The sequence below is a fragment of the Musca autumnalis genome, unplaced genomic scaffold, assembly GCF_047663935.1.
Source record: "Musca autumnalis isolate F117 unplaced genomic scaffold, ASM4766393v1 scaffold_3, whole genome shotgun sequence".
Classification (NCBI taxonomy): domain Eukaryota; kingdom Metazoa; phylum Arthropoda; class Insecta; order Diptera; family Muscidae; genus Musca; species Musca autumnalis.
The window spans coordinates 227,082,940-227,108,413 of NW_027411866.1; the positions used below are offsets into that span (position 1 = coordinate 227,082,940).

Genomic DNA, 25,474 nt, shown 5'->3' on the forward strand with positions numbered 1-25,474 from the left:
AAAGTTCAAAAATTCCCTTGGTTTTGACGATAAGTTTAGTTTAAATCGACATTTTTTCATATACAGCCGGCCTTCGGCCGGGGATTTAAGACTTTCTCATATGGACAGGAACAAATCTCGGCTAACGCGAACAAAATTTTCCTTTAAATCGATTTTTTTTTTATCATCGATCCAAATCCAGTCCATATATTCAACTTATGCCGAAATTTTTACCATAGGAGTCTTTGGTACCCTGGTCACAGCGATATATCGTTATAGGGTGGAAGTACATTCCTCACGAGATATGGGTTTTATATTTTCTGAAATTTCTTACTTCACCTGTGCCGCACGCTGGGCAGATGTTTTGCAGGGTGTCGTCGATCCTTACCCAATAGGAATTCTGATGGCTCCACCATCGCGAGTGTAGTTGATCCAAAATTACTCTGGTTTGTCGTGGCTGCTGACGCTCCTCAGCTGCGATAGATGGGGGATGTTTTTCGAGAACCGCATTCAGACGATAGTTGTTTATGGCATCTCTGACTGCATCTGTGTGAATGCTATTCAAACGGGAACGATGTGGCTGGCTAGATACAGGTTGAGAACTTTGCTGAAATACTCTACCCTCGGTTCAACCAAATGTTTTAGCATTACCATGGAGATTCTATCGGGGCCCAACGCTTTGGATGACTTAGCGTTCCTGATGACATTCGCAACACCATCCATTGTAAATTGTGGTGGTTCATCCTCGACAGGAAGAGATCTAATGCGACGTAGTACTATTTTCTTTGTCCTGTCACTCCCGGGGTGCTCGATTGAAACAACTTGCGCACCTCTTCGGATCAGCCAGCGTAACGTCGACAAACGTGACTGAGGTTATATCTTCCTTCTTTCCAGGGTTCGAGAGTGACTTAACCGTTGTCCGCAATTCACTTATTTGGGCCCCAATGTTGCAACTTTTCAGATGATCAAGCCGCTTGATCCATGGTTAGTGAACTCCCTGAAATTATGTTAATTAGATTTCTCATGATTGTTGTAATTAGGGCGTTCACAGTTGATGAAATCGGCAGGTCTTCTGATGGAGACAATTATGGGGAGATGGTCTGACCCAAGAGAAACGACGGATTGCCAGATGACGGCATTTCCAAGGAGCGAATGCCACAACACATGATGAACATTAAAATCCGGTTATGACCTTCCAAAAGCGGGCTTATGTTGAGCATTTAACCTGGAGTACAGCTATTTATCGGCGGGATGTATACGTTAAGCAACTCTGCCTCGGCAGCACCACACTTGACTGCTACCCTCATACATTTCCTGTACAGGTCATTAGAGGCAGACTCACACGATATAGGATTGTATTAACCAGACTGGTGCAATAGGAAAGCTAATCCCCCAACTGCATTTCTGGTGCGATCCTTCCTCAGTACGTTGTAACCATCACAACGCATTTTCAGAGATTGGAATAACAACGGCTGGTGGGACTGCGGAGAACAATGACTCACTGGGAGATGTGTTCTCGCAACATGCAGCAACATATTGTACCTGTCGTAATACCTCTCATAAACTAGTCCAGAGCAACCCCTGAGGTGCATCTACATCCGGCATCTATTACATCTCACCGAAATTTGAGTGTGGTGGATGCGGATGTGACAAACCGAGCACATCCATATTGGTCTATGTTTTCCTCCGTCCCGGTAGGGACCAAACGTATTTTGGGTACACATATGCACTGAGGTGGCAGCCGCTGGCCTGAACCGGGAGTTGTTTGGTTCCGGGTCAATCCGGTATCGAAGAACCCGCAGCCGAGTGATTGTTCAGGGGGCTAAGCAGGATGCTCAGGTTCCAATCGTCGGGTACGCGTTCTTCCTGCCAGATGGAGCTAACTATCAGCGTGTCGCCTCCGGTTTTAAACAGCCCGGCTGGTATGCCATCAGCTCCTGCCGCTTTATTATTCTTTAGCCGGTTTATTGCTGTCTTTACCTTATCTTGGCCGGGTGGTATGCATTCAATACATTTGATACCACATTTGATCTCTGGTATCTTCGTCGACTTCACTACTATTGGATACCAACAGTTTGGAAAAATGCCCTATCCATATCCTTGGCACACTATCTGTATCAGTTACCAGATTACCTTGCTGCTCTCTACAGGAGGATGTGCCAGTTCCAAAGCCATCAGTTTGATGTTTCACTCTTTGGTAGAATTTTCGCAGTTCATTCTGTCTCTTGTACATCTCGATTTGTTCACACTCCCGCTTTTCCATCTCTCTCTTTTTCCTGCGGAAAAGACGTTTCTCCTCTCTCCTTTTCTCCCGATACCTCTCTCGTGCGCTACGCGTTGCTACTGTTTGTAAAGTAGCCCTATATGCCGCATTTTTCTCTTCGGTAGCAGTACGACACTCCTGGTCATATCATAGATTCCTTGGTGGAGGTCTCTGGTATCCTGGTATCCAAGTACTGATTTTGCGGCTGTTTGCATGGAGTGGGCAATGTTTTGCCATTGTTCTGATATGTTATAGGGACGAGGAGTGCTTTGATTAAGCAGTTGGGCCAGTTGAGAGGAATATGCTATCTGTTGTGATTGCAGGTTACCGATGTTCAACTTCCGTATTGTTTCTGTTCGCACTTTGTTTGCTACGTTTAATCTGGTACTTACCTTTGCTGCAACAAGGTAGTGGTCCTCGAAACGATCGTACATCCAACACGCTTGATGCATGTCTTCCATCTATCACAACGTGATCAATTTGATTTCTTGTTCTTTGATCTGGCGACAGCCAGGTGCCCTTATGAATGTCGAGATGCTTAAATCTGGTACTGCTAACTACCATGTTTCTTGCAGCTGCAAAGTCTATCAGCCTCATACCATTGTCAGAGGTTTCACTCAATTTCCCGACTGTTGGGCAAAGATATTCTCCTTTCAAATTTTGGCATTAAAATCGCCTAGTATAATTTTAATGTCATGGGCAGGGCAACGGTCATAAGTTTCTTCTAAGCGCTCGTAAAATATATCTTTGGTCTGTTCGTACATATATTGATCAGTCTAAAATTGTTCGTCGAATAAGATGGGTACCACAGGAAATCTTGTCGGCTTAAATGAGATTTGAGTTATAGACGTAATTTTTCCATGTAGATATGACTGAAACCGAGGTAATCCACTTTGCTTGACTTCCTATAGAGTCATGTTATGTCTTGAGTATTCATACAAGTTGGACAACGACTGTAGGCGGTTTAAGCCGATTTCTTTGCAATCAAGAACGCAGCAAATTTTGTATACATTTTTTGAACACCTTCATAGCCATATTTCGTCCAGTAACAACCCTCACCCGACCGATTAAATCAACGATACGAACCAAATAACTGCTACACATGAGCAAGCTAAGCCTATTTGCTATGACAGGAGTCATTACTGGTCAGTGTACCTTTAAAGACCCACATCTCGGAATGTATGGACTTTTGTAGCGAAAAAAGGGGGCTTTTAAGCGGACTTGAATTTGTATATTCCTGCAGGCAGTACTATTTAACACCTTAAAGTTTTAAGTTTTCCTAATAGTGTGGAGGGTCCCCGAACTTACCCTCCTGTTTTACTTGTTCATATCTTCGTTCCGTTATGGCAAATTAAATGCTCTTTGTAATCTCAACTTAAGTAGAAAAAAATAATGACAGGTGGTGGTGTGGTGTCTAAATACTTTTTTTGTTTTCCTTTACATTCTATAATGATAATAACAACAGTATTGAATTACATTTCAGAGATAAAACAATAATCAGATAGGCCAACAATAAGCAAAATACATTTCAGATTTTTTTTGTTCCAAAACCCCTATTGTTTTCAATTGCAAATTTAGCTGGAAATCTTTTTTGTGTTTTACAGAACCTAGAACGGAAATCAGTGTCTGGAGGTTTGATTTGTTTTCACTCTGAAGGTAATTGGCGATCAATGACATTATTTTGCTGCAACAAAAAATCCAACTACATATCTGACTACTTATTTTCAATATGCAAACAAATACAAATTTCTTTTGATTTTGTATGCGGGTTTTTGTTTGGGAGCGACGAGTTATCCATTGGCTGCATTGTGTGGTTGGTTTGGAATAAATAAAAAATTGAGATAAAGAATTTAAATCAGTATAACAACCACAGAAAAGATTAATTTATTTATAAATTCGCTGCTACTTTAATTTTGCATCAATGCAAGGAGGCAAGAAGAACAAGAGCGCAACAACGTCAATATAATTTCAAGGCTATTCAAGTGAAAGAGTTAAACAAAATGTTGATCCTTAATAGAGAATATTTATTATTTAAGATACATATTTATGTAGCTCAGATATGGAAGAAAAATAAGGAAATTGAATAATAAGAAAACCTGAGGACCTTAGGACCATTATTTCATGATGTGTTTAAGGGCAACTCTCGTATCGGGCTGAAATTTTTTATCTTAGGTAGTGTTTGATATACTGGTAATAACGATATATAGTTTTCCAAAGGGGAACCCAATAGTTTCGGAGATATGGGTCCGTATAGGTAAAATTTTCAAGATTGGGACTCCGTTTAAAGAACTTTTAGGCCCACCACTTCTGTTATTGCTTTTTTTACAGTCATAAGCAAATCTACCAGGTTCTTTTTTCTTGTTTATACCCTCAGCATTTATGCTAACGAGGGTATACACACTTTCATACGGGCAAAATGTGCCTCATCGAAATAATGGTTTTAGACCCCAAGTATGTTTGGAGGAAATGTGTTTCACACAATTTGGAGTTGATTTAGCAATGTCCGTCCGTCTGTCTGGCTGGCTGGAGCGCACGATAACTCTCGAACGGATAAACCGATTCGGTTCAAATTTTGGCTTTCGTAATAATTTGCCGAAACTTAGTTTAAGTTCGAAGATGGGCTATATCGGTCCACTCCTTCAGGTACCTCCCCCACAAAAGTTAGTCAGTGAACACAAGCGGAAAAAGTGGCTAGAACATCTGAAGTGCTGCAACATTGGAGCCGGCTGTAATAAATTGTGGACAACGGTTAAGGCGCTATCGAACCCTGGTAGGAGAGACGATCCGACATCTGTCACGTTTAACGGCGTGGCTGTGACAGATCCGAAGAGGTGCGCTGGCTATTTCTGCCGACAATTTATCGAGCACCCCGATAGTGTTTTGCGTCGTTTGCGATCTCTTCCAGCCGAAGAAGAACCGCCACAATTTACGATGGATGATGTTGCAGATGTTATCCGAGGCGCAAAGTCATCCAAAGCGCTTGGACCTGACGGAATTTCTATGGTGATGCTAACCTTGAACTTCTACCTCTCGGCAGTTCCACGCCCTCCCGACGGCATTGAGTTAATTACGTACGCGGATGATTGTACACTCATGGCGTCAGGTCCCAATATCGGTAACGTTTGTGAAAGGCTAAATGCCTATCTCATTGATCTTGTATAGTTTTTCCACGCGAGGAATATGAAAATATCCACCACTAAGTCAACAGCCACACTGTTCACCACATGGACGGCGCAAATGAAGCTCCCACTGAATGTGCAGGTCGACGGTACAACTATTCCGTCCACAAACTACCACAAAGTCCTAGGGGTCACATTCGATAGCATGTATAAGTCGTCCCAGCATACTACAGTTATCTGCGATAAGCTGAGAAACAGGAACAAGGTCCTCAAGTCCCTAGCCGGCAGCACTTGGGGTGCGGATAAAGAAACCTTGTTAACCACATACAACGCGATAGGTCGGTCTGTGGTAAGCTATGTGGCGCCAGCGTGGTTTGCTAACGTAAGTGATACGCAATGGGATAAACTACAAATCGGCAGAATGCTGCCCTGAGAACAGCTACAGGGTGTCACCTCATGTCTGCAGTGGACCATTTACATGAGGAGACAAAGATCCTTCCTGTGACTCGTCACAACAGGATGTTGACGATACAGTACTTGCTTGGATGCTATAGGCAAGACCACCCAAATCACCATCTGGTGGTTATGCCCGAACCCCCCAGGCGAGTTAGGAGGATTATAGAGATCTAGAGAGAGAAGTCCAAAGATATAAAATAGAACCTCTAGATCAACGAAGATCATTCTCCACCCGTGGCAGCGGAAGAACAGCAGCTGCCAAGACAAACGAGAGTCGTGTTGGCGCAACTTAGATCTGGTTGGTGCAGCCGCCTCAATTCTTACTGGGCCAGGATTGATGGCACGCGGAATATCTGCCCAGCATGTGGCACCGGTCCGCATACTACGCAGCACCTGTTTAACTGCCCAGCCAACCCGACTGACTTAACTCCTCTCTCTCTCTCTTTGGACTAATTCAATTCAGGTGGCGTCCTTTCTGAGCTTGGAGCTGGAGGCAGAGCCGAATCAATAAAATAAAGATTTACATGTACTTGTAGAAGCTGCTACAATCTGGTTTTAGACCCCAAGTATGTTTGGACGAAATGTGTTTCAGACAATTTGGAGTCGATTGAGCAATGTCCGTCTGTCTGTCTGGAGCGCACGAGAACTCTCGAACGGATGAACCGATTCGGTTCAAATTTTGGATTTCGTAATCATTTGTCCAAACTTAGTTTAAGTTCAAAGATGGATATATCGGTCCACTCTTTCAGGTACCTCCCCCACAAAAGTTCGAAAATGTTCGGAAAATTTGTGCGCACGATAACTCTTGAAGGGAGTAACCAATTTGGTCCATACTTTGCCCATCGTGAAATGTGTACCAGACTTAGACAAGGTTTCACTCTCAATCGACTCAATCGATCCACTCCTTCGGGTACCTACCACATAAAATTTTGGAAAAGTTCAGTTTAGGGCCATCTCTCGAATCGCTTTGATTTTTGCTTTGGCAACTTGTATTCACTGCCCCCCAAGTCCATGCTTCCTGAGAAAATAGCATGAAAGTTGCAAAAAAACCCCTATGACACCGTGAGAGGTGGTCGGAGCGAAAGATAACTCTAGAACGGATCTGCCGATTCGGTCCAAAATTTGGCCTTAGTAATATTTTGTCCAAACATAGTTTAATTTCGAAGATAAGCCATGTCGGTCCACTCCTTCAGGTACAAAAATTCAAAAATCTTCGGAAAAAATATGCGCACGATAACTTTTGAAGGGAGTGACTGATGTAATCCAGAGTATGGATATCTACCAGATATAGATCAGGTTCGAATATGGACTATATTTGTGCACTCCTTTGGGTACCTTCCACACAAAATTTCGGATAAGTTCACTTTAAGACCTGCTCTCGAATCACTTTGATTTTTGTTGAAGCGATTTGCATTCGCTACCTCCATTACGACGGTAAAAGTTTTTTCAGGAGCAGGTCCATATTTCTTGGGAAATCATCCCGAAAGGTGTAAAAAGCCCTATGCCACCATATGTGGCTTTCGAACTGTTCTACCGATTTGGTGCAACATTTGATCTTCGTAATATTTTATCTAAACTTAGTTTCATGGGGCAATACCGGTCCCCAACTTCCGGTACTTCTCCGCAATATTTAAAAAATGTCACTAAAATGTTAGGACGATATCAGTTGTATGGTGCAACCAATTTGGTCCAAACTTTGGATCTCCTAATATTTTGTCAAAATTTAGTTTAACTTCTAAAATGGCCCATATCGGTCCTCCCTAAGGGTACCTTCCCCACAAAAGTTCAACATTTGTGTTAATTCCTAATCCACATTTTTGTCGGCAAGTTCAAATGTTGAAAAAGGGCCACAAAATTCTGAAGAGGCGCTAAATACATTCTATCTGTCCGTAGATGAAAGTTTCAATTCACATTGGCTGAGGGTATACCTCTGTCGGCAAAGCCGACTGACACTTTTTTACTTGTTTTTTAATGATTTTTTTATTAAATTTTTCGTTTAGAGTTAAGCTTGTTCTTTCGCCAATAATGTTGAATTTAAATATTCCCCATCCTTTTCAATAACTTTCATCAACGTTTATTTTATGCACCTATTTAGTATTTTATTTCCCTTTTTAAGCTTCAGATTGTCATTTTATACTTCTCAACAACACCAGGTACCCTGGATGGTTGGTGGTAGTGGTTGGACAATTGACAGCCAATGAATGTTCTGGTGGTGCCAACAAAACACGAATCTGATGATGACACGAAACGAAAACTGCATATGTGTTCAGATTTTGTATTGTTGTGCATTTTTTTGTTGCCTTTTCTTCATTTTGCTAATTACTTTGCCATATTCCATATTTTATTATCTCTTCCACACACTTTAGTTTAACCGGTTGGTTGGATTCAGCGATTAATTCTTCTTCATCTGACATGTTTTGCAGAATTACTTTAAAAAATGAAATTATTTTTTGGATTTTGTTTCTCCTTCTTTGGGATTTACTTCTTGCTGGGTTCTGGAAGACTTATTGGCTTGGCTACATGCATACGTGATGGTGTGTTTGAAATTATTTATTCCTTTTTCTTTCTTTTCACAACATATTCTGTGTTTTGTTTCATATTGCCGCTTTTGTTTGTTTAGCCAGCCAGCCAACCAGCGATATACTGTTTATTTTGCCCGGTTTAACCTTGAAAAAATGTGTCGTTTCAGGTTTTTTTGTTATTTACTTTTTATTCTTCTCCAACGTCTGTCCTCCTTCCTTCCCATCCTCCATGACTTCTTCAAGTGCATTATTTTTTTGGTGGTGATAAAATTTGTAATGCATTTTTGCTTAAATAATTACCTAATATGTATTTTTTTCCTTTCTAAAAATATAGTCAATTTTTATTACCCACCGAATCATCATTTATCCCATAAAAAACATTTTTAATTTAATTTGATTTTTTTTACAATTATCATGTCTGCCTCAGGAACTGCTGAGTGTTTTTTAATTGTCACACCATGTACCACATTCTGGGGGGAAGCGAGGAGGAGAGGTATTGATTGTTCTTGTCTGCTTTGTGGGCTGCTGTGTATTTTGTTTTCCCCGTTTCAGTTTCGCACAAAAATTGCGACGCAATATAAATTTCGGGTATATTTTTGTAAACACTTTTTTCTGCTGTTATTATTTTTTTTGCCGGTTCTGCCGCTACTGCTCTCGTTATTTTCTTTATATCTACTTCGCCTGCTTGTTTTTTTCTCGTTTTTTGTTTTGTTTTTTATTCGGGGCATACTACTTATACATATCAAAAAATGTTTTGGGGTAGGCAATCAGCGTAAAAGTGGGCAACAACAAATCACCAAAAACAAACTTTTAAATACACGTAATAGAAACAATTTTATTGTTGGTGGAATACATAATATATATTTGTTTGTATGTACGAATATATACATAGTATATATGATGGGTATATAAAATTTGTATTCCATTCACAAAAACAAAAGCCGAACACATCAACCCAAACCATAACAAACCACATAGAAGCAAGCCCCCTCCATGGTGTGACTTGTGGCGTCTGCTGCTACAAGAAGTTCTGGAAAAATACACATGATGTAGAACAAAAATTACCATAAGAAAATATCAAACAAATTAGTCTTTATTAGGCATAATTGCTAAAAAAAAGTAAACAAATTAAAGTGAAACCTAAATTATTTGAATTTTTACGCGCTAAGGCTAAGGATAGATTAGTGCGTCGGTTAATTTTTCACTTTAAAAAGTATCAAGAATCGACCGAGATGGATGTGCCCACATTCTAAAAGGGGTGCACTGGCTTTCAAAAACGCTATATGATCCAGGGTGTTGAATGTCCTGGAGATTGTGTATTTGGTAAGACAGGGCCGCCTAAAAAGAAAGTGAAGAACAGGAGTGGCATTTATTTTCATGGGTGACTTAAATGTTTGGGAAATTTCTATAAGGACTACATTTTTACATCAACTTTAATTACGTTAATTAACACCTCCTAGAACGGGTAGAAATTTTTACCACAGTTAGTCTTTGGTATCTTGATCTCAACGATATATAGTTTTCCTTGCGGAAGTTCATACTTCCCGGGATTTGGGTATTGGTTTTTATGGCACACCTCGGATCGGTTTAAAATTCTTATCATAAATTGTACTTATAATTACAACGACATTAAGTCATTCAAAGTTGGAGTTAAACTTCCCGAGATATGGGTCTAGACTTTTCGGAAATGTCTTACTTTAATCCATTGCGTTGTTTAGCGATTTGAATTTGTTATCGTAGGCAGTATTTGTTATCCATTTATAGATAAAAAGTTTTCCGGGAAAAGCCAATACATGACTTATCCTGCATATTAGCCAAATTGTAAATCTTTTTTGAGGAGCTATCAGAAAGAGTGGGCCTAACAATTCTACTGACAGCTCCAATAAGCACAGGCTCCTCGACTAAAATACTCAAATAAAACATGAAAACAACATGGGGTTTTCGGAAGTGACCTATTCTATGAGATCGGTTTTTAGATATATGTATATAGTTTTTGGGGGACATCTATACTTTCCCCCGATATGGGTCTAGACTTTTCGGATATGTCTTACTTTAACACCTTTATGTTGCTTAGGTAATTTAGCGACTGCACTAAGTCAGCAATGTAGACATTTAACATATCACAAATGTCATCGACGTCAGGGCCCAACACCAAGATGGTATAATCATCTGCATACACTGCGAACTCTGTGCCGTCTGTAGGGTGTGGAATTTTAGGCCACTCTACGGGTCTTAAATTTCTTACTTGTGAAGTCCAAAAACGACTGGCCCACACACATATAGTTGATTGCCCAACGTTTCAAACACGGCTGCAGGTAAGTCTTCCCCATAGTAGTTGGCATCCCGGGATATATTGCAGTTCCCATAGTGAAAAAAAAAAACAGTAAAGAAAGGATCAAAGTCGGGCGGGGCCGACTATATAATACCCTACACCACTTTGAATATGTAAAATATATATGGGAGCTAAATCCAAATCAGAACAGATTTTGATATAATTTTTCACACTTATTTGTAGACCATATTCCATCACATAGTCCAAATTTCATCAAAATTGGACATACAGCTGCGAAAAAAATAATAGCAATAATAGCACCACCTTCTAAAAAACGTTTTGGAGCCATTCTTATTTTTCCACAGAACTTCTATACGACAATTTCTTTGACTTTCTTCCAGATTATAACCCAGTTTATTACTGTTCATATCCTTTTGGCAGAACCAAACTAGTGTCATCTTATTTTATTATATAGTCATATTTTCTAGGATTTCAACGATAATAAGTTAATTCTTCACAGTTGTGTTACCGTGTATAGGGCTAAGTCTCTAACGACAAAGTCAGCTCCATACTATTACGGTTAAACAATCTTTTCTTAATGGGTTTTGCTATATATTTTTGGTTCTATTCAGAGTTTTTGAGAACATCTAACTAAGAAATTAAAATATTTTCCTCCAAATATAAATATTTTGAACCACAACTACATAAAATATTGCCCACTGTTGGTCTAGCAAATGTTAAATTTTCTTGTGACCATTTTTCCGCTCCGCATCCTTTAAAATTATGCAGTTTCCTGGAACTGTGTGCTTTTAAATTATGTTCTCTGCGATATTTGCGAACTTTTTGTACTGTTTCCTATACAATATGGTCCTTTATAGCCTACTAAGACCTTTGAAATATTAACTTTTTGCATTTCAAATGAAAATTTTGACCTGGTGTTGTGTCAGGGATCAATTAATTCCACTAATTTCCGCATTTTCTTTACAGCTAACCGCGTGACGAATCATTTTGTTAGATTTTCAAATTATTTGGCACACTTATTTCTAGGCCAAATTCCAAATTTTATTGAAATCGTACATATATAGCGCGTTTCGTGCATCAAATACTTAAATCGACCGAGAATACAGTGTTGTTCACAGAATTAGCACACCCCTTTCGGACAAAATGATTTCAGTCAGCTAAAAGTTTTGATAGGGCAAATTGAAATATTTTCGTAAACAAAATCCTTTTCTATAATGTATTTAACAGATCTAATGATATAAGTGAATAGTATTATCAGTGGTTTTTTTGAAAATAAAAGTTTTGTGAAGATGCCCAAAATATCAAGGGGACATATAATTAGCACACCCTATGATTTTTTAATTTAATTCAATAAATATACAAAAATTAATTTATATTGAAGTTAATTCATATTCAAAACGCATTGAACAAATCATTTTTTCAAAGAAAAAATAATTTATCATCCCGGAATCTCAAAATATATCCCAATAGCGGACCATTTTTCGTAATGTACACCTAAACGTCAGAAAGTCGCCAAAACTTTAAAAACAAATGTACAATTGGATCTGAAATTATTGGAATTGTTAACCGATTACTGAAATTTAAATATAAAGTGCAAAAACTTTTCAAAAAGTGTTTAAGGTAGATGATTCATTCAAGAAAATTTTCGATTTGGAAGGGGTTTATAGAATGAAGATCAATAAAATGTACCCTTATGTAAAGAAGGATCAACTTATAACACCAATTGTTATTCAAAATTACAAGTCTGAATAACACCAAAGACCTATCACTACAAAACTGTCAACAAAGCGCTAGGTGAACACGTAGCACATGAGTATGTTAAAAGGTATAACCCCTTTCTAACAATAAAGGATTTTGATGTTTGCTGAAATTGGTCAGAATCAATGAAAGTAGGCATATACTATTCAATATAAATGTTTTCTGGATTATTGATTTTAAATTTAATCGTTTTAAGCTCCGGGAAACATATTAACTTGCGGTCTCACTAGACTATCTCCAATTTGCCTTATGTTTACAAAATTATAGAAATTTGCGTAGGTCCCATAGAGATGAACATAGGTTTATCGTGGCACACATCACGACATATCGGTAAAATTCAGTCCAGATGGATAAGTATTTATATAATCAATAGCTCAAACCATCATATTACAGTTTCGTAATGAAAATTTTTGTGTCAAACGGATTTTACAGATGTACACTGCTGGTTGGTACATCCCACTATTCACAAATTTACAGAGATGAACAAGAATATGATGTTTTATTTGATGTTTCTATGAACTACTTGCCTCATTGAATTTGTTTACATGTGCAAAAATCGATAAAAACACTAAAAAACTGAAATTTCCATCAGTCCTTGGGACCCAAGGTGTACCCCATATAATTCCCTTCTGACACTGAAATTTCGGAGACTGGTGGAGAGTATAACTAGCAGACTGGAACTTATTCCCAAACGAAAGGGATTTAAAACTGAATATGGACGAACATATTGAAACTATTCACAATATTAGTGATTCTATTAAGGTGTGCTAATTACGTGTCCAGTGAATTTAGGACATTGTTTACATTTTTGGGGGTTAGTCAAATTGACAGTTATGTTTCAGTTTCTGTATTGCGTTGTATTCCTTAAGCATACTACTGAGAATATATTAGTACAAATACTTTATTCAATACAACTACTTTTGAAGGTCTTTTTAGGCAAAATAAATGTTGGTAGTGGGGTGTGCTAATTGTGTGACCAACACTGTATATATAGGAGCTATAGCCAAATTTGAACCGATTTCTATATAATTTGCCACACTTATTTCTAGACTAAATACCGTCGCACATTCCAAATTTAATTGAAATCGGACATATATATCGTGTTTCGTGCACCAAAGTCCTTAAATCGATCGAAAATATATATGGGGGCTATATCCAAATCTGAACCGATTTCTATATACAGTATAGTCTCGATAATCCGGACAACGCGGTAATCCGGACACTAGAATTTTTTACATTGTAGACTCTATAATCCGGACATCTCATATTTTTCGTACCTCGATAATCCGGACATCAATATTTTTTCCTATCTTGAGGATTAGATTCTTATTTATTTCATTGACGTTTTCGTTCTTAGCAATAGTAATTGGTGTATCAATAAGAAAAAAAATATTTTTTCAAAGTTTTTTTTCTCGTCTTTCTGGCTAGCCACTGTTGACTCAGTTATGCAGTCAATATGGAATTACCTATCTGAATCTGTTGAATGACACTATGCAACACTGAAAATGCAAACAACTTCTAGCATGGATTTTTTGAAAGTACATATTTAGACTACAAAAACCCTAGTTGGGTTTTGTCCTGTCAGATCCAGTTCGGATTTTATGGCCTCATCTAAACCGGGCTAAATCTTCACTTTTTTGCATTTATCAGGCCTCTATCTCAGAAACGAATAGGAATTTGGCCTTGCTGTCTTTAGCAATATTGTAGCCCTAAACTAGTAGAACTTATCTCTTGAAGAAACCACATAAGAAAAACTCCATCTAGGGCATAAAAATCTATAAAATATAGAAAATTTTACATAACTGCTGAAATTCTGGTCAGTAACGGCTAAACTATTGGGAGTTGAACCAAGTAACCTTTTGCAAAAACCTTCCAAATAAAGTTCTCAACAATTCTTTAGAACATTCTGAAAGTCTAAAATGCTTACTTCATGTTGTTTCAGCGGTATTTTGCATCATATCTTTTACAACACATATTTCAAACACAGTTCACACCAACAGTTTATTCTCGCATTTCGGATTTCACTACATTATTGATATTTTTATTAAATCGTCGTTGAAAAATGTACTGAAAACAACGGCGTAGAGGCATTTTACAACAATGACATGTTCTGAAGAGTTGTGTATTACATTCCAGAGAATATTTTACCAAAAGAAAATATTCAGAAAAAATTAACGGTTTTGGAGATACGGTGCGAAATGTATAAAAATTGTGGAATTTTTGCATATATTTTGAAATTTGAGGCAATAAATGTAGTTTTTCGAGTTCATTATTTCTCCAAATATTTTATTCTTGTCCTTGTCTACAAATTTGCTTCAGAGATCAGAAGAAGATTCGTATTAGTTTCAGAGATATAGCCCCGAATTTCTTTAAAAACTCAATATTTAGCCATGTTTAGATGTGGCCATAAAATCCGAGCTGGATCTGACACAACAAAACCCAACTAGGGTTTCTTGTCGTTTGGGTCTGTGCTTTCAAAAAATCCTCAGTTCGAAGTGTTTGCACAAGATCACCTTAAAAATGTTGCACAGTGTGATTTTTCTACCAGTAATGGTTGCGTAGCCTAGTTCCCTTAAAATTCTATGTTGGATGTTCCTTTCCCCTAAAGGAATTAGTTCATTAGTCCTCTGATAGTGAGAAAGTCCCTTGGCAATGGGCAGAGCTTACCGATTACTTCTTTGATCGTGTTGAGAGGCCAAAAGGAAAGACAAGTGGTTGATTTGACGGTTGCTTATGAACTATGCTCAATTTTATTGAATTCACTCAGAGCAGACTAATTACATACTACTATTTCATACATCACATAAACATCTGTTAGTGATCTCACAAATGGCTAAATGGTTATTCGGTTATTACAATATTTATTACAACACTCTCCCTGAATAAGCATTTACCTTAATACAAAAAATAAAATAATTCAAAATACAAAAATCATAGAGTTCATATTAATCCAAATTTAGTGGAAAAAACTTTGTACTTGTCAGCAGCTACAGCTTTGGTGAATAGATCAGCTAACATATTTCCAGTTTCCAAGTATTCCAGACTAATACGACCAGCTTCCAAATTTTCTCGAATAAACTTGATTCTGATGTCTACATGTTTCGTTCTAGATGAGTATGAACTATTGCGTGCTATTTGTATCGCGCTCTTATTATCGCTGTACAAAGTTATGGTATTGGTTACACTCAATAGTTCTCGTTGAAAACGTTGAAGCCAAACTGTTTCTTGCATTGCAGCAACAACTGACATAAACTCGGCCTCAGTTGACGATAAGGCTACTGTACGTTGTCTTTTTGTACACCACGATATTGCTCCTCCTTGCATCGTAAACACATAGCCCGTAGTTGATCTCCTGTCATCTACGTTGCCGGCCCAATCAGCATCACAAAAACCAACTAATTCGCCACCTGATTTGGTATACACTAAGCCTTTTTCAATTGTGCCTTTCAAGTATCTCATTACTCGTTTAACTGCTTTCCAGTGGGCTTTGCCAGGATTGGTATTAAAAGTACTCAACAAATTGACAATATAACAAATATCTGGTCTTGTGTTCTGCGCAGCAAACAGCAATGAACCCACGGCTTCCAAATATGGGACTTTGCTCATCTCCTCCTTATCTTCTTCAGACGATGGGCACATTTCTATGGATAATTTTTGATTCATATCGACTGGAGAAGATATTGGTTTGCTGTCGTCCATACCAAAACGCTTTAAGACTTCTTGCAAATATTGTGATTGATCAATTTTGATACTATTTTCTGACCGCTGTATTCTCATTCCAAGTACAGATGTTGCTTCTCCTAAATCTTTCATCCGAAAATGTGTCGATAGCTCTTTCTTTAATTTATTTGTCACATCCATATCGGTTGAAAATACTAATACGTCATCCACGTATATAGCAACGAACAAAAATTTGTTGGACTCACGATAATAATAAACACATTGATCAATCTCACTCCTTTTTAGTCCAAACTTCAATAAAACTTTGTCCAGGGTGTTATTCCATACCCTACTCGATTGCTTTAAGCCATACAGTGCTTTCCTCAATAAGCAAACTCGATTCGTGCCATCTTCATAACCTTCAGGTTGAATCATATAAATTTCCTCCTTAAGCTCACCATGGAGAAATGCGGTTACGGCATCGAGTTGATGGATATGCATGTCATGCTTTACTGCTAGTGCCAACAAAAATCGAATCGATGAGTATCTCACGACAGGTGCGAACGTCTCCTCATAGTCGATTCCTTCCTTTTGACAACATCCTTTAATCACCAATCTTGCCTTATGTCGAGTGTTCGATCCGGATCCATCTGATTTTGTCTTAAAAACCCACTTGGATTTTAATGGTTTCCTTCCGGTTGGCAAATCTACTAACTCCCATGTCTTGTTATGTGCAAGCGACATTATCTCCTCATCCATTGCACTACGCCATTCTTTAACATTGCTTGACTTCATGGCTTCTTCCAAGGTGATAGGATCATTTGCAATAAACGCAACAGCACAAGAAGTATAATTTTCTCGTGACTTTGCAGCCAGTCTACCTGATCGACGTATCTCAGTATCGCTATTTCCACCAGAAATTTCTTGTTCAGCATCTTCAAAGTCCATATTATCGTCAGAATATTCATTGTATTCCACTTTTAAACTGTCGATGGAAACATTTGGATTCTCGACTACTTCTGCTGCTTCATCACGCTGTGCTTCTTCTACTACACACGCCTCTCCCTCGTTGTCGTTTATGATTTCTACAAGAGTATTGCGAACTTCATTAGTAATATCTGTATCAGTGCTACATACCTGATTCTCCATAAATACGACATCACGACTAGTTACAATTTTCTGCGTCTTCGGGTTGAACAAACGATATGCTTTGCTCTCTAGACTGTATCCCACGAAAATGGATTCAGTCGACTTAGCTTGAAGTTTTGACCTCTTCTGCTTAGGAATATGTACGTACGCCTTGCATCCAAATATTCTTAGATGATCCAATTCCTGTTTTCTGCCGGTCCATATTTCCTCAGGACATCTTGATTCTTTTCTGCATGGAATCCTGTTCAAAATATATGCTGCGGTAACAGAAGCTTCAGCCCAAAATTTGCTGCCAAGTCCCGAATCCAAAAGCATGCACCGTACTCGATCCATTATAGTGCGGTTCAGCCTTTCCGCCACCCCATTTTGCTGCGGAGTATACGGCGCTGATTTCTGATGAATGATTCCAGAGTTGGACAAATACTTTTGGAACGCTCCATTGACGTACTCAGTTCCATTATCTGATCGAAATATCTTTATCTTCTTCGAACACTGATTCTCCGCCATATTTTTAAATTTCTTAAAGGCTTCAAACACGTCAGATTTGTTTTTAATTGGTGTCAAAAACACTTTTCTCGAGTAGTCGTCAACAAAAGTCGCAATATACCGCGCACCAGAAAATGACTTTGGTTGAAATGGACCCATCACATCAGAGTGAACAAGCTCTAACAACTCCGTAGCTCTGTGACCTTCCTCCTTAAACGAACCTCTGGACTGCTTGCCTTGAATACAAATTTCACACTTCTGGCCATCAACTTTAAAGTTGAATTCATTTGCAGCTTTTATTTTGTTTAAGGTATCATCACAAATATGCCCAAGTCTTCTGTGCCAAACACTTGCATTGTTGTTTACGGTAAAGGCTGTATTTGTATTTCTAAAACGTAAACCAATCAGTTTGTACAAATTGTTCTCCAACATTGCCTTTGCAACTACAACGCCATCATTTCCAAAAATTGTGCACATACAGTGACACAGAAAAGTATACATACACCCTACAAAAATGCAGTTTTGGCTCAATCGTTGGGTTTTTTACAGCAACAACTGCACTGTGTGGCTCCTTGGTGACAAAATAACCATAATTACACAAATTTGTTTTAATCTAATACGTATATTTAATACAATTAAAGAAATTCAATTTTCGCAACACAGAAAAGTATACATACACCCCAAGGAAATACGAGTATTATCGTAAAATTTATGGAATTAGTAGCAAAATTTATACATTTTTTAGTTTTGGCGAATGTCTATGGGTGTCTGAGATATATTTTAGAGAAAAGAAAATAATTTTTGGGGGTCAAATGCCGTTCTTTAGGGTCAAATTTCTTATATACCTCGTTAAAGCTGACCCTTGCTTAATTTTTTGCGTTTTTAGGTATTGTACTTTATAAAAAAGCACAAAATTCGTATCAGATGGCAAATTTTGGGACCCTAGAAAACTTTGAAGTTGTTTTTGTGCATAATATACCTTCCTTAACGTAGATAAATGCACGTTTTCCCTCAGATTTCTCAGGAAGTGAATATATTCAGCGGAAATCTTGGTGCAAATTACATATAGATGGCCTTGAATTGCCTTGTAATATTGTCGGATACAATCCTTGGGCATCAATTGACTCAGAAATGTACAATTATACGAAACGTTTCGGGCCTATTGTAACGGTAATGATCATAATACGAAAACGACGTTGTTCACAGTACAAATTTCATGCTTTTTTGGTAGTGCTTATATTTTGTTGCTTTAAAAGCTTTGGGAACAGGTTTGTAACAAAATATATCACATTTCTGATTCAATTAATGCCCAAGGATTGTATCAGACCATACTACAATGCAATTCAATGCATTTTGTATGTAATTTGCGCCAGGAATTCCGCGGAAAATATTAACTTCCTGAGAAATTTGAGAAAAAACGTGCATTAATCGACGTCCAGGAAGGAATATTTTGCTCAATAAGAACTCCAAAGCTTTCTTGGGTCTCAAGATTTGCAATATGAAACTAATTTTGTGCTTTTTATAAAGTACAATACCTAAAAACGCAGAGAGTTAAGCAAGGGTCAGCTTTAATGTGATATACAAGAAGTCCGACCTTAAATAACGGCAAAAAACCGCCAAAAATGATTTGTTTTCTCTAAAATATATCTGAGACACCCTAAGACATTCGCCAAAACTAAAAAAAATTATAAATTTTGCTACTAATTCCATAAATTTTACGATAATGCTCGTATTTCCTTGGGGTGTATGTATACTTTTCTGTGTTGTGAAAATTGAATTTCTTTAATTGTATTAAATATACGTATTAGATTAAAATAAATTTGTGTAATTATGGTTATTTTGTCACCAAGGGGCCACACAGTGCAGTTGTTGCTGTAAAAAACCCAACGATTAAGCCTAAACTGCATTTTTGTAGGGTGTATGTATACTTTTCTGTGTCACTGTATTTTTATCAAAAATTACTTTGTTGCCATTCGCCGTTAACTGTTTCACTGACAACAAATTTGTGCAAAGAGATGGAACAAATTCTACATTTGTTAACACTGCATTTGTCTTTTTACATCCATCATCCAATTCCACTCTCACGTCTCCTACACATTCAACCTTCATTGTGTTGTTGTTCGCTACCGTTACTTCTCTACCAGTAGTTGTGCGAATATTAGACAAAAGCAATCTTGAATTTGTCATGTGAGCAGTAGCGCCAGAATCAATGTACCAATCTTCTGCATTTATTTCATGTGGTGTAAAAAGAGATGTCAGCAGTAGTCTCTCATCTGTCTCTTTCTGTTTTTGTGCACTGTTATAATTTTCAAATTTTTTCTTGTTGGGGCAATTTCTTATGAAATGACCCTCCTTTTTACAACCATGGCACTTTAACTTCTTTCTACTTGCAAATTTCTTTTTTAACACAAATGCGGCGTCTTCCTTTTTAACTCCATCGAATTTAGTATCCTGCAGCAACAAATTCTTCACCATATCCACACTCAATTTTGTCTTCGCATTTTCTACTGCTAACACCAATGACTTAAATTCTTCTGGAAGTCCCGCCAACATAAGGGATGCTACCAACTCATCATCAATTTTGAGTCCAGCCTGTTGTACTTCCATCGATGCCATTATCATTCGGTTGACGTAATCTTCCACGTTGTCGCAATCAGATAATTTCATCTGCACCATTTGTTTCAAAAGCTCGACTTTCCTTGTTAATCCCGTGTCTTCATAGGAACTCACCAACGCCTGCCACGCTTCCTTAGCTGTCTCTGCTTTGGCAATGTGCTCAAAATTACTGGGTTCCACCATCAAAGTTATTTCAGCTAACGCTTTTTCATTATTATCTTTGTCCTTGTCATTTGCATCTGCCGCCAAACCATTCTCGATAATTTTCCAACAATTCTTTAATATAAGATACGATTTTGCTTGCCGCTTCCATGTATCAAAATTTTCACGGCCTCACAATTTCTCAAATGGAAAAGACAATGTCGATGCCATTTTAATCGCTTCTCACTTATATTACTTGAAAATTATCACTTTTAAACTTCTAATTCGCCTCTGGGCCCATAACCTGTTGAGAGGCCAAAAGGAAAGACAAGTGGTTGATTTGACGGTTGCTTATGAACTATGCTCAATTTTATTGAATTCACTCAGAGCAGACTAATTACATACTACTATTTCATACATCACATAAACATCTGTTAGTGATCTCACAAATGGCTAAATGGTTATTCGGTTATTACAATATTTATTACAACAGATCGCCACCTTTTTGAAAAATATCGTTTATTGCCGAAATTATAAGCATTTTAACTTTGCCGATTTTTGTGGGTAACGCAAAAAATGATTTAGGGAATTGCACTATTATTGAAATGTCTATACATTTCAATATATTATTTAAAACATATAAAAGGAGTTATTAACATTCTTTGATGTACAAAATGCAACCAATAGATTTTAATTCCATATATAACATTTATATAAAACAATACCTTATTTGGTTTCGACGGCGAAATAAAGTCAGTTGCTGACATTCATAGAAATTATTGTATTTGAATTCTGAAGTTATATCTCAAGTCGTAAGAGGCTCATGTCCCATGGACACTGAAAATCAATATGTGTACATGGGCTACAAAGTTTATATCCTTGACTACATATGACTACAACAATACACATGAAATGTAACCTAAATGACTCCGGAGGACGACAATTAAGAAGTAAAGTTGGTGTCAGGAAAGTCCTAAAAAAACCCATGATATTTGCTCAATATGAATTCGTTGATCTTAGATGTTAGGTTATTATCTAGTAATTGTCCATTACACTGTGCAACATTTTTATGGTGATCTTGTGCAAACAATTCGAACTGAGGATTTTTTGAAAGTACAGACCCAAACGACGAGAAACCCTAGTTGGGTTTTGTTGTGTCAGATCCAGCTCGGATTTTATGGCCCCATCTAAACATGGTTAAATATTGAGTTTTTAAAGAAATTCGGGGCTATATCTCTGAAACCAATGCGAATCTTCTTCTGACCTCTGAAGCAAATTTGTAGATAAGGACAAGAATAAAATATTTGGAGAAATAATGAACACGAAAAACTACATCTATTGCCTAAAATTTCAAAATATATGCAAAAATTCCACAATTTTTATACATTCCGCACCGTATCTCCAAAACCGTTAATCTTTTCTGAATATTTTCTTTTGGAAAAATATTCCCTGGAATGTAATACACAACTCTTCAGAACATGCCATTGTTGTAAAATGCCTCTATGCCGTTGTTTTCAGTAAAATTTTCAACGACGATTTAATAAAAATGTCAATAATGTAGTGAAATCCGAAATGCGAGAATAAACTGTTGGTGTGAACTGTGTTTGAAATACGTGTTGTAAAAGATATGATGCAAAATACCGCTGAAACAACATGAAGTAAGCATTTTAGAGTTTCACAATGTTCTAAAGAATTGTTGCGAACTTTATTTGGAAGATTTTTGCAAAAGCTTACTTGGTTCAACTCCCAATAGTTTAGCCGATACTGACCAGAATTTCAGCAATTATGTAAAATTTTCTATATTTTATAGATTTTGATGCCCTAGATGGAGTTTTTCTTATGTGGTTTCTTCAAAAGATAAATTCCACTAGTTTAGGGCTACAATATTGCTAAAGACAGTAAGGCCAAATTCCTATTCGTTTCTGAGATAAAGGCCTGATAAATACAAAAAAGTGTAGATTTAGCCCGGTTTAGATGAGACCATGAAATCCGAACTGGATCTGACAGGACAAAACCCATCTAGGGTTTTTGTAGTCTAAATATGTACTTTCAAAAAATCCATACTAGAAGTTGTTTGCATTTTCAGTGTTGCATAGTGTTATTAATGATTTTAACTTACTAAATTATATGTTTATGTAAGTACTCGATAATCCGGACAATTCGATAATCCGGACATCGCCGAAACATGCGGTGTCCGGATTATCGAGACTATACTGTAATTTGGCACACTTATTTCTAGACTAAATTCCGTCGCACATTCCAAATTTTATTGAAATCTGACATATGTAGGGTGTTTCGAGCACCAAATGCCTTAAATCGGGCGGAGCTATATATGGGGGCTATGTCCAAATTTGAACCGATTTTTACCAAAATAAATAGCGTTCTTCCTTTGGCTATCTTCACCAATTTTCATGCGAATCGGACAATAAATGCGACCTGTACTTTGTTTACAAAAATACATGGACAGACGGACAGAGAGACGCACATGCGTAAATCGACTCAGAAAGTGATTCTATGTATATCCCTAAAAGAATCTATGGGTCCATCTCGTTTCCTTTTGCATGTTACAAACTAATGCACAAAGACATAATACCCATTACCACAAGGTGATGTAGGGTATAAATATAAAACAAACATATAATTATTGAGGTGACGGTCTCTGGTCGAAGATTCCTCCCGAGTCAAACCGGTGCAAAGAACCAGAAATCGTAGGATTGTTGTTGTTGTATCAATGCAAATATTGTTCGTTCGTGTATTACTTCAGTTATCTGACTCTGGTTCCTTTGTATCCAGACCCAAAAATTCTGCAACCTAGGCTGACTGTGTCCATACAGAATCAGGAGATATGTGAGTGGGGTTAGCTGCGCAGCTAAACAAATGCAGCTTGTCGTGTGGTCCCAATCAGCATGTGTTTGGGTATCGCATCAATGCGGGCCCAATATGAATTGAGGCAGCTGCATCGTCCTAATCTTATCTGGGCTAAAATAACTCGCGTTTGTTTGTGGACTGATTTCCGAGTACGGCATTCACACTGTAACTTTGTAAGCCCTGCGCAACTGTATCAGTATGAATGTTATTTAAGCCTGTCTGATAGGCTCGTTTATACCTCAAGTGCCTGGATAGGGGAAACTTGTCCACTTGATCGTGAGATGGATGCTCATGGGGGTAACACCCAAGCAGATACTGACATCGACAAAATCTTGTTCTGTTGATGTACCTTTAAAATCTTCATAGCGCTAATATTTGGATACCACACTGGCGTCGCCTAGCTTACCACAGACCGCCGGTCTATTGCTTGATAAGAGGTCAACAAGGTTTCTTCCTCTGCTGCCGGCCAGCGACTTGAGAACCTTTTCTCTTCTTCTTTCTGTCTTGGCTTGAAAAATTATTTATTAATTTGAATAGTTTCGGCCAATTAGGAATCGTAAGTTATGGTGTTCATTAGTTATTTTAGTAAGTGTCGCAAGGGTTTTTTTCTTTTCGAACGTTCCCACGCCTCACTTTCCCACTCCTGCCGACCAAGGGGGCGACCTCCCTTTTCGTAGGGATCGCGTACACACCATGATCCGCATCATGATGGGATATGAGAAGGAAATCGATAACCAGCTACAGCTACTTCATCAGCCAGTTAGTTAAACGTTCAAGGATACATATACTACTCATTTAAATCGAATCCAAAATTTCTCCAAACCGACCAAGAAACGAATAACATTAGTTGCAGGTGTTAAAAATGTTTTGGAGATTTTAACAAGGACTATAAGTGGTGCTAAATTTTAAAACGATTTAATATGGGACGGGATATTATGTGTATTTAAAACCATATTTTGGCTCAAGTCCAGTTTAGTTCATAAAAAAGCACTTAAGATCCTGAGTGCAATTAATACGTTCTTCTTTCTTGCGGAAGTCCATACTTCCCGAGATAAGGTACGAAAGTGACTTTCCATTAATTCAGGTATTCAGGTCGGAAGGCTATTTTCTGAAATATGGGCCTATAAGAGCGATTAAACCGCATAGGTGGACTTGAAATCTGTCTATATGTGAAAATCTTAAATAACAGGACAAACTCCGTCCTCTCCCAAAAATTTAAATTAAAGAGAGATTTTTCCGCGCACCCCATGTTTAATCTTGTCCATATGGGAAAGTCTTGAATTTTCGTCAGTTAGCCAGAGAACATGTATATCGGACCATAAAGAGTACATGTGGTTAAAACATTAAACAAATATCCGGATTCGACCCTAATTTGGACATGTTCATTCCCTTATTTTTACAAAATCACTATTTCAGATTGGTGGGAAGAAGGCTTTTAAAACACTTTGGAGCCCATGCTTCCGGAAGTATGGACTAACCAAGAGAAAATTATTCGCTGTTAAAATTTCAAAAATATCCTCGAACAACCTTTAAACATAACCTTAGCAAACATTTTGAATTTTTGGTAATTTGATACTTTCGATTATGGTTCAATGTTCGTACGAAGCAGATAATTCACATCTAGGTAGATTGGTTTATAGATTTTTCTAAGAATTTACACAATCAATCAACTTGTAGCTTGAAACTAACCGTATTCGAATATTAAAAAATCTTTAATTCCTGTATGTGTATTTTGAATAATTTGCTCCTAAATGTTAGATTTTTTCCTGAATATTCTTTAGATTTCTTGGAATTTATTTTATTTATTTTTAGCCTTAAATGTCGCACCCAAAATAAACAAAATGTTTTTGGCACGTGCAATAACAAAATATGTAGTTAGAAAAGCAAAACTGGTGTCCCGTTGACGGTGATGTTATTCCCATAAAACATCCTTACTGTGTCTAGCCTTTGTTATTTCTAAAAAGAATAGACATTTGATTTCTTTTTATTCTTCTCAAACAGAAGAAAAAATAATCAAAGAAAGTAAATATCATCATTATGATGATAATAATTATTATTGTGTCTACTCGCAAAAAAAAATTATATTTAATTTTGGGTTTGTTTTGCCACAAGAAAACCGGCTCGTGTTGTTTAATTCTGCTGGATTTTTATACATATACGAGTA

General features: G+C 37.5%; 1 protein-coding gene across 3 annotated transcripts in view; it reads left to right on the forward strand.

The window, feature by feature from the left end:
- The window catches only part of Pdcd4 (Programmed cell death 4), a 102,659-nt gene that overhangs the window by 1,524 nt on the left and 75,661 nt on the right, over nt 1-25,474 (forward strand). The window contains exon 2 of one of the 3 annotated variants that reach the window (XM_073977058.1): nt 3,847-3,898. The exons of the other annotated variants lie outside the window; for them this stretch is intronic. The gene's annotated coding sequence lies outside the window, so the exon portion shown is untranslated. The remainder of the gene's footprint in view (nt 1-3,846; nt 3,899-25,474) is intronic. 3 annotated transcript variants of the gene reach the window in all.